Source organism: Myxocyprinus asiaticus, chromosome 8 (genome assembly GCF_019703515.2).
Source record: "Myxocyprinus asiaticus isolate MX2 ecotype Aquarium Trade chromosome 8, UBuf_Myxa_2, whole genome shotgun sequence".
Classification (NCBI taxonomy): domain Eukaryota; kingdom Metazoa; phylum Chordata; class Actinopteri; order Cypriniformes; family Catostomidae; genus Myxocyprinus; species Myxocyprinus asiaticus.
Window position 1 is genome coordinate 2330001 of NC_059351.1, and position 10262 is coordinate 2340262.

The 10262-nt window shown below is 39.5% G+C and overlaps 1 pseudogene; it reads left to right on the top strand.

Annotated features, from left to right (window-relative positions):
* LOC127445539 (SH3 domain-containing protein 19-like) overlaps positions 1 to 8905 on the top strand; it is a 10453-nt pseudogene extending 1548 nt beyond the window's left edge.
* Positions 8906 to 10262: the final 1357 nt, after the last annotated feature.

Genomic DNA, 10262 nt, shown 5'->3' on the forward strand with positions numbered 1-10262 from the left:
AGTTCTGCAGAAGAAAGAAAGTCAAACACATCTGGGATGGCATGAGGATGAGTAAATGATGAGAGAAGTTTCATTTTTGGGTGAACTATCCCTTTAAAGTATGTTTTATAGGTTGTTATGTACTCCAGGCCTGTGTTTCAAGCAGATGTGCAGTGTAACCAGTGTGTTTGCTTGGTTTGATACTTGCGTTTGAGTGATTCCCTTTTCTCGTGCTTCAGCTCCCACCATCCTATGAGCAGGTGATCAAGGACAAGACCCAGCAGCAGGTTAGCAGGCCAACACCTCCTCCGTGACGCTCACAGACAACCACTATTGCCACCCAGACTGACTCACTAAAAGAGTATGCCACACATCCAGATTCCAGCACATCCCTGCAGCTGATCCAACAGCACAGATGCAGAGGTTAGTTCATATTGACAATGTTTAGAGTGCACTAACGCGAAACTGAGAATTGCAACTATGGGATTGTTTGGTTATCGGTCTTTTGCAGTCTCAGTAAAGCAGCCAAAGAAACCACCTCGGCTCTCACTGCCTTCTAAAGCCAAACCAATACCACAAGAAACTGAAACTAGATCCCCTGAACTCTGCCGCGGTGGACAGGATGCATTTACCACTCGCAGTGATTCCCACATCGATGAGGAAAACTGTTCAGCGTTTACTCCCAATTCACATCAGCTAAACACCATATTACCTGACTTGTCTGTGGCCATCGCTGATCTTGCCCCAACTCCACATCCCGTACCTCGGACTCGTTCCAAATCTAAACGGAGCCCAACCAATGAGGTCAATGCGCAACCTCTGATACCACAACAAGACAGCTGGGAGTTTTGTCCTGTAACTCCTGTAGGGAGTTTGAATGTCCATTTGAAGATGTATTTAGCTCAGAATCTCAGTGTGATTTGACTAACCCTGTTGACATTCAGGGAGAGCAGACAGACCAAGGTAAAGAGAACCCTAGTGTGAACATGACCGCCTTACACGGTAACCGTAACATCTGTGCAACAATCCAGGCCATTGAAAGTCAGTCTAGCACAGAGAAAGAGGAAACCACCGTGCCTTTCCCCAATCCTCGAAAAGCTTACACCAAACCACCAGTGATGGCACCAAAGCCCTCCATTGCCCCTCGGCCCTATTTTTTAAAAAAAACAAAGAGTTTCTAGCTAATGACAACCACCTATATGAAGTGGTTGGCATAACTCCTACTCCTGCTCCAAGACCTCAACTTTTCAAAAAACCCTCCAGACTCAAAGGAGGTGTCAGACTTTCAGCCCCCCTTAAAGACCCCCCTCATTCCTCCATCAAGACCCTCAATGGTTAAAGTTCCCAGGATGAGGAAGTAGTATTCAAAGGTCCCTCCCTTCCACTCAAGCCCAGCAAGACCTGCTGAACCTCAACAATCATAACTCTACTGGATTGCTTCCTAACATCATATCCACACAGTTCACGCCAACCAGTGAATATGTGGACGCTGCCATTAGTAAGTGCCAATGTGCCAATGAGTCCCCAGTAGAACTGACAAGTGTGAGTGTGACAGTCACCAACAGTCATTTGATCTGCTCTCAAATGTGTAGAGCTTTTTAAAAGAGCTTAGGTGCTTTTAATGCAGATTTTGACACAAAAGCACATTCCCTGTGTAGGGGCCACCCCATTGCTCCAACGATGGAATCCAGAGTCATGAACATTTTTGTGCGTTCGTCTATTCTGTCACATCTAGGTGAAACGTCTTAAACTATAAGGTTTCGTTTATACTGAATCTGACTTCATTATTGATTTACTCTGACTGCAAGTCACAAGTTGAGATTCCAATTATTATTGATCATTATCTGAGAATTAATTTGTAACACTTTACAATAAGATTCCATTTGTTGACATAAGTCAGCATGAACTAACAATGCACAATACTTTTACAGCACTCATTAATTTCAGCATTTACTAAATCATTTTTAAAATCAAAAGCTGTATTAGTTAAAATAAAGCTAATGGCATATTTAACCCGTGAAGCCTAATGTATCAAATTTGATAAGCATAGTGATTTATTAACTTAAACGTGCTTTGAAACAATAATAAGTTAGTCTTATAAAGCAAACTTTTATTGTCCAAAAATGCCAATAACTTTAATTATAATGTTCCCTTGAACTTTTAAAATAAGCTGTCATTTATCCCAACAGATAGTCACTTTTCGTGCAAGTCCGCCGACATTTTTTAACTGACCCATTTAAAACATTTGCTCATTTGCTTGAACAGACAATGAAACGAGCCCTCAAACACCGTGTATCATATTTGATACACACGCCATTATAGGGTTAATTAACATTCACAAAGATTAATAAATGTTGTAAAAAAATAATTGATTGACTAATGTTAAACGAATGGAGCATTATTGTAGTGTTACCAATTAATTTTGATTTAGATACCTGATTAATCGGCTTAATTCTATATTTTTTAGATTGTACTCATTTATTCGGGACTCTGCATCACAATGTTGCAGATGTCACGTTGCAAACTCACCAGTTTTGGTGAGTAGTCAGGGATACGACTAATAATATTCGATAGGCCCCTCTCGCTTCCTTCTGTTCTAAGTAGTAATTTTGTTTGATGTGCATGCACTTAACTAGAGAAACAATGAACAGTCAGAGGTAAGACTAACACTGTTTGGACAGGCAGAGCAACATTACCTTTACCCAAATAGTAGGTTTGTTTAGTCACCTATAGTTTCCTATATACACTAAAGTGACATTATCAATAGTCAGAGGTATGACCAGGGCTTGATTTGAGGGGGGATGTGAGGGGATGGCATCCCCCTTGTTGCAAGAAATACCAAAAAGCATCCCCCTTGTAAAAACACCATCCCCCCTAACCATCCCCATTAGATCAGTTGTGTCATGTATTACTTAAAACTAATCATGCAAGTAAAAGATTTCATCTTTAATTTTAATAAGTTTGATAAATAACAGATTTTAAATAAGGGGCGATTAGCCGGTCAGAATTAGATTTCGACATGTGTGAGGTTGCCAGATTTCTATAGGTGAAATCCCCCAATCAGATCTGGACATTTATACAGTTTGGATATATGCTGCCATGACAACCTTGAGCGCGCGAGCTCTCTCTCTCCACCATGAAAAAAGACCGGTGTTCTGAAAACACTGGCAGGTATGTCGGAGTTTGCGATGGGTTGACTTGTCCTTCCTAGTGTTCACATGAAACTTACGCCACAAGTTTTCAAATGTTTCATGGCCTTTCAAACATGGTCATGTAGTAGAACGGAGTAGAAAAAATGAGTGTCTGTGACAGTGGGCGAGCGACCTAGAAAAAACCCTTTTCATTATCATAACGTGGATTCTTTTCACTTTTGGGGGGATTTTCTCCCCTTGTCTCCCAATTTGGAATGCCCAATATCCAATGCGCTCTAAGTCCTCATGGTGGCGTAGTGACTCGCCTCAATCTGGGTGGCGGAGGACGAATCTCAGTTGCCTCCGCGTCTGAGACCGTCAATCCACGCATCTTATCACGTGGCTTGTTGAGCGCGTTACCGTGGAGACATAGCGTGCTATTCTCTGCGGCATCCATGCACAACTCACCACGTGCCATACTGAGAGCGAGAACCACATTATAGCGACCACGAGGAGGTTACCCCATGTGACTCTACCCTCCCTAGCAACCAGGCCAATTTGGTTGCTTAGGAGACCTGGCTGAAGTTACTCAGCACGCCCTGGATTCAAACTCGCGACTCCAGGGGTGATAGTCAGCGTCAATACTCGCTGAGCTACCCAGGCCCCATCATGAATTCTTTTCACAAAATTAATCATAAAATACAATAACAGAGGGTAACAGGCGCATATTATGGCCATGTGTCCTAAGGGTCAATGAAGTGACGCTCATTTTTGTCCTGATCTATTAAATTAAAAATACATAAAAAATGCAAACCATTTACTTGAATACACCTCTTCTATGATGAACAATTTTCAGTTGCTGAGTTTAAAGTCATATTGATATGTTTTCTGTGGCTTAAATAAAAAAAAAAAACATAATGTGGTGTCCAGAGACAGCAAAAAAAAAAAAAAAAGTCAAAGTCTCAATAAAATCGTACAAAAATAAACAGTGAAACAACTGTTTTAAAATATGATTCATATTTTAAAACGCTTTTGTCCACCAAATCAAAATCTTTGGGTGTAACCAACATGTAGGTAGCCATTTAGTTGTTTATGTTGACCATAAAAACTATAAAACACAGTAAAATGGTGTTTTGTCAGTATTTCGTTTGCTGAGATAAACATGAGTACTGAGACGATGGGCCACTTTGATTAAAATGAATGGGAGAAACTGGAATGGCCAGCAGTCAAAGGATGTTTAAAAAAACATCAGATATTTATTTTGACATGTTTATGAAAAGGCACATTTTGTTCATGTGGTGTAACCCTGAGTAAAATTCTTGATATTTTTTGTCTGAAAAATTCATAATATTTATAAAAAAATAAAAACAAATTAAAAAAAAAAAAATTCATTGAAAGAGTTGTTTGAAAACTTTTTGGAAATTAATGAATATGTTTATACTCTTGTTTATACACTGTTTTAAACTAGATTTTTAAAAGGTTTCTCATTCTAATTTTGGGTGTAATTTGTCAATGACCCATAAGTAATAGACCCCCCCACCCCACCCCCACCCCACACACACACACACACACACACACAATCCCCCTTAAAAAAAAATTACAAATCAACCACTGGGTATGACTAAAACTATTTAGATGGATCAATGAACATTGCGTTGCTCTAAATAGTAATTTCGTTTAGCCCCTACAGTATTGTACGGCGTAAAGTGGAAAATTATCATAAAAATAATTATGAGGTAATGCAGTTTTCCTGATTAAATACAACTTTGGATCGCATCTATGGCATGCTGATGATTATTACAGAAAATAATCCTGTTCCTTAGTTTGTAAACGTGTTTACAATATTGCATGTATTGTACAATAGCAGCCTTGTTCGCAAGATGGCCAGAGGGTTTAAAAGCAGAAATGTGAAGCTCGTACATTATTAGATATTTATTAGATATTATTATTAGAAAACAGAGGCTTCTATCAAACTCTGAGAAATGTCTGGAATTTTGCAGATTTTTTTTCAAGGACTCCTTTAGGCTTTCATCTCATATGCCTCTTCCACCACGGTAAATAATTACTGTTTTATTCACAGCTATTCCAGTATCGATTTCTCAGATTCAGTCTTTTAAATGTGCCTTTATGTGTTTCTCTTTTCACGGTCTGTTGGTTTGGCAATATAAGCCTGGTTATTGTTATAGAGCTTCTATGCCTAAACACGCCCCCTTAAATTCTGTTATTCTTTTAGGCCCAGTGGAGGAAAGGTCCTGCCTCCTCGCCCACCACCAGCCAAAACAGGCCCAGGACGACCCCCTCCTCCTCAGACAAATGGTTCCCAGCGGTGCCCCTCTGATCAGGGAGCTCCACAAGTAGTATCAATAAAACCGCAACAACCTCAGTGGCAACAACAAAGCCATAGAGCTTCCAAAAAAAGACCTTGCCAAGACCCAACCCGGGACATTGTCTTTACAACAAATACACAGTGTGACATTATTTCATTTTACTTGCAAGGACATCTAATCAGTTTTGTCCTTTGTTGTTCCAAACTGTGGATAACAACAGTTAGCTCTGGTTCTTTAAAATCCCTTACACTCTATGAAACTGCCAGTGGGTCCAAAGGGGGCGCTATATCGCGGAAAGGTTTACACTTAAAGCGTTAAAGTCCCCGTTTGCGTAGGACAGGCATATGAGGTATCGTTTGAAAACTTAGAATCTGAACTTTACAGAGAATTCTATCATTTTTGCATTTTTTACACAAAATAACAAAATAAGGCCTGAAAACATTTTCGTCACAAATTAGCGCCCCCTAGATGAAATGAGGTAGAAATATTAATATGAATACAAAAGTCTTTCACATTACACTTAAATGGGCAAGTCATGTATCAAATGAAAGCTCTCCTTCTCAGGAATGTAACTGTACAGATTATTTTCTTGCCCTAATACCACAGTTTGAAAGACTGTCAAAAGAGTCACAAAATTAAATATGATTTCTGTAAGTCATCAAATACAAACGTCTCTTTTATGCACTGATTATTGCTGCTGTAAGCCACAAATAGCTAAAAACTTTATATCTGCTTTTACATTAGGCAGTTGTCTAAAAAATGACCCATCTTTTACTTGTCTGTGAGCTTGCTTGGCTGAATAATCCAATGTTATATCTTAGATGTCCAGAACAAAATATGCTATCCAGCAGGAAAAGCATGCAATACAAATCATTATAAAAATATGTTTTTGATTGATGATAAAATGTTATCTATCATCGGAAAGATGAAGATCTCAGCTGATGACATCTAGACTGAGCTTCTAGTCCACTCAGAGGCCGAGATATTCAATGAAACAATGAGGGTGGTGCATAAACTGAAAATTAGACTGAATGTCTATGGACGAGCATTCTGTGAGGGCTAAAATGCGAGAGCGCCACCTACATTTTAGATCTGTATATTGTGATGAAATGTGATAGAGAAACAAACTTGCTACAATCTAGTGGAATGAAATAAGACTTTTTAAAGTGAGATAGAGTGAACAGAACCAGAATTGCATGCTTACAAATTTGGGACAACAACAAAAAATTATGTTTACCATAAACTAATAAACACATACAATATTATTTATGAATAATTGGAGTGTTTTTTTATTTGGGGGGTTTTCTGAAAAAAATTAGACCAAATTGGGGGGCCTGGGTAGCTCAGTGGTAAAATACGCTGGCTACCACCCCTGGAGTTCACTAGTTCACTAGTTCAAATCCCAGGGCGTGCTGAGTGACTCCAGCCAGGTCTCCTAAGCAACCAAATTGGCCCGGTTGCTAGGGAGGGTAGAGTCACATGGGGTAACCTCCTCGTGGTCGCTATAATGTGGTTTGTTCTCGGTGGGGCGCATGGTGAATTGAGCGTGGTTGCCGCGGTGGATGGCGTGAAGCCTCCACACGCGCTATGTCTCCGTGGCAACGCGCTCAACAAGCCACGTGATAAGATGCACGGGTTGACTGTCTCAGACGCGGAGGCAACTGGGATTTGTCCTCCGCCACCCGGACTGAGGCGAGTCACTATGCCACCACGAGGACTTAGAGCGCATTGGGAATTGGGCATTCCAAATTGGGAGAAAAAGGGGAAAAATCCAAAAAACAAATAATAATAATTTTTGCAATTATAGAAAATGGTTATTATTCCCCACAAACTTTGCTTTTGTCACCAGGACAGTGATATTTTGAAATGTACCTAATTCCAATGAGAAAACAGGCGAATGTGTGTCTTTTCGTTCACATAAAGTCCGAAAAAAACAACATATGAATCCAAATGAACATGTATTTATACTAAAGTAATATTCAAAGCCGTGCTGGTCCATAATGGTAACAAGTACCCGTCTCTTCCCCTGGCTCACTCGGTGCACCTCAAAGAGGATTACAACAGCATCAAAACCTCGCTGGACGCCTTGAAGTATGATGAGTACGGCTGGGAGGTCATTAGGAGACTTCAAAATGGTGGCATTCCTGATGGGTCTCCAAGGTGGTTTTACCCAGTTTCCCTGCTATCTTTGCCTTTGGGACAGCAGGGACACCAAAGCACACTACCACAGGTGGGACTGGCCACAGCAGACCGAGTTCTCTGTGGGGAGGAACAACGTCAAGTGGGAGCCACTGGTGGACCCCCGGAAGGTGCCGATGCCACCACTGCACATCAAATTGGGCATTATGAAACAATTTTTCAGAGCTCTAGATAAGGAGTCGGCAGCCTTTAATTACCTTCAAGACTTCTTCCCTAAGCTGTCTGAGGCAAAGGTCAAAGCCGGTGTCTTCATCGGACCACAGATAAAGAAGGATTTTGGATTCATATGTTGTTTTTTTCTGACTTTATGTGAAAGACACAAATTCACCCGTTTTCTCATTGGAAATAGGTACATTTCAAAATATCACTGTCCTGGTCACAAAAGCACAGTTTGAGGGGAATAATAACCATTTTCTATACTTTTGAGACATAAGCAATTAGGAAATAACACTTACTACCCAGAAACAAAAATTGTGTTACATAGTGATAAGCAACGTTCCAAGAGTGCTGTTTTTTCAGTATAACAGCATAACAATATTGTATGTGTTTGCGGCGTTCCAGACAAGCTGTCAGTCTATGCATTTCTTAGCAACATGTAATGGTTGATTCTGCTTTTGTTTCATTTTGGACTATTTACTTTAAAATCGGCATGCATATTCAGTACAACAGCACTCTTGCTCCTGTGATATTGCTTAATTGTCTGATTTGATGGTGTTTGACAAACAGTTGAACTGAACAAAATGAATGCATTTCAGCTCTGTTCTCTTTGTTTACATAGCTTGAGATCCCTCATGGTATTTCTGAGTATGACTACAGTGGCACAAATACTGGAGAGCTCTCCTTTCAGGTGAAGTCAATAAAGCATTCACATTACGAAAATAAAATTAACATATGGACCTTGTAAAAATGAGTCTTCTCTCTTTTTAGTAGAACATTAGTACAGTATGTGTTTTGATCCTGAAGGAAACCGCTTCATCACACATTTCTTTGCGTTATTGCATTGTAGCATTCTGTGACATCCTGAAGACTATTTTAACAACTTTTTATAATTACTACTTTAATACTGAAATCCAGATACAATGAAAAATATTAGAAAATATCAAGTCTTCACTGAGTTGTTGTTTGATATGATGCATTAACACAGATTTGATGCTCCGGGCTTTGAATAGGAAGCAGATCTGAAATAAAAACAGTAAATTATCCATACAGTGTTATTATTATTATTTTTTAGGCCTTACTTTGTGATAATGCTTGTTTTTATAGGTTTAAAAAAAATAAAAAATACAATAATTTGGCCCGCAAAAGGTGACATTTAGTTCAAACGGGCCCACGCAGGGTGTGCATGAAGAAGAGAAAGGTGTAGTTTTAGATGGCCAGGTGTATATTTTTAATATCAAGAATACACTAATTGATAAGATGTTATTTTATACACTGGCGGCCAAAAAGTTTGGAATAATGTACAGATTTTGCTGTTTGGGAAGGAAATTGGTACTTTAATTCACCAAAGTGGCATTCAACTGATCACAAAGTATAGTCAGGACATTACTGATGTAAAAAACAGCACCATCACTATTTGAAAAAAGTCATTTTTGATCAAATATAGACAGCAGCCATCACTCCAACACCTTATCCTTGAGTAATCATGATAAATTGATCATTTGGTTCTAGAAAATCACTTGCCATTATATCAAACACAGTTGAAAGATATTTGGTTCATTAAATGAAGCTTAACATTGTCTTTGTGTTTGTTTTTGAGTTGCCACAGTATGCAATAGACTGGCATGTCTTAAGGTCAATATTAGGCCAAAAATGGCAAAAAAGAAACAGCTTTCTCTAGAAACTCATCAGTCAATCATTGTTTTGAGGAATGAAGGCTATACAATGCTTGAAATTGCCAAAATTGGCAACTGGCTCTAACAAGGACAGAAAGAGATGTGGAAGACCAGATGTACAACTAAACAAGAGGATAAGTACATCAGAGTCTCTAGTTTGAGAAATAGACACCTCACATGTCCTCAGCTGACAGCTTCATTGAATTCTACCCGCTCAACACCAGTTTCATGTACAACAGTAAAGAGAAGACTCAGGGGTGCAGGCCTTATGGGAAGAATTGCAAAGAAAAAGCCACTTTTGAAACAGAAAAACAAAAAGAAAAGGTTGGAGTGGGCAAAGAAACACAGACATTGGACAACAGATAATTGGAAAAGAGTGTTCTGGATCTTAACCCCATTGAGCTTTTGTGGGATCAGCTAGACTGTAAGGTGCGTGAGAAGTGCCCGACAAGACAGCCACATCTATGGCAAGTGCTACAGGAAGTGTGGGGTGAAATGTCACCTGAGTATCTGGACAAACTGACAGCTAGAATAACAAGGATCTGCAAAGCTGTCATCGCTGCACCTGGAAGAAGTTTAAGAAGTTCTGAACATTGTAATAGTACATTTTCCCGTTATTAATGTCCTGACTATACATTGTGATCAGATGAATGCCACTTTGGTGAATAAAAGTAACAATTTCTTTCCATACGAGCAAAATCTGTACATTATTCCAAACGGTTGGCTGCCAGTGTAGGCTACTGTATACTGTTCTTGTCATCATTCCCCCATATGGGAAAAGAGAGGCAAGTCTC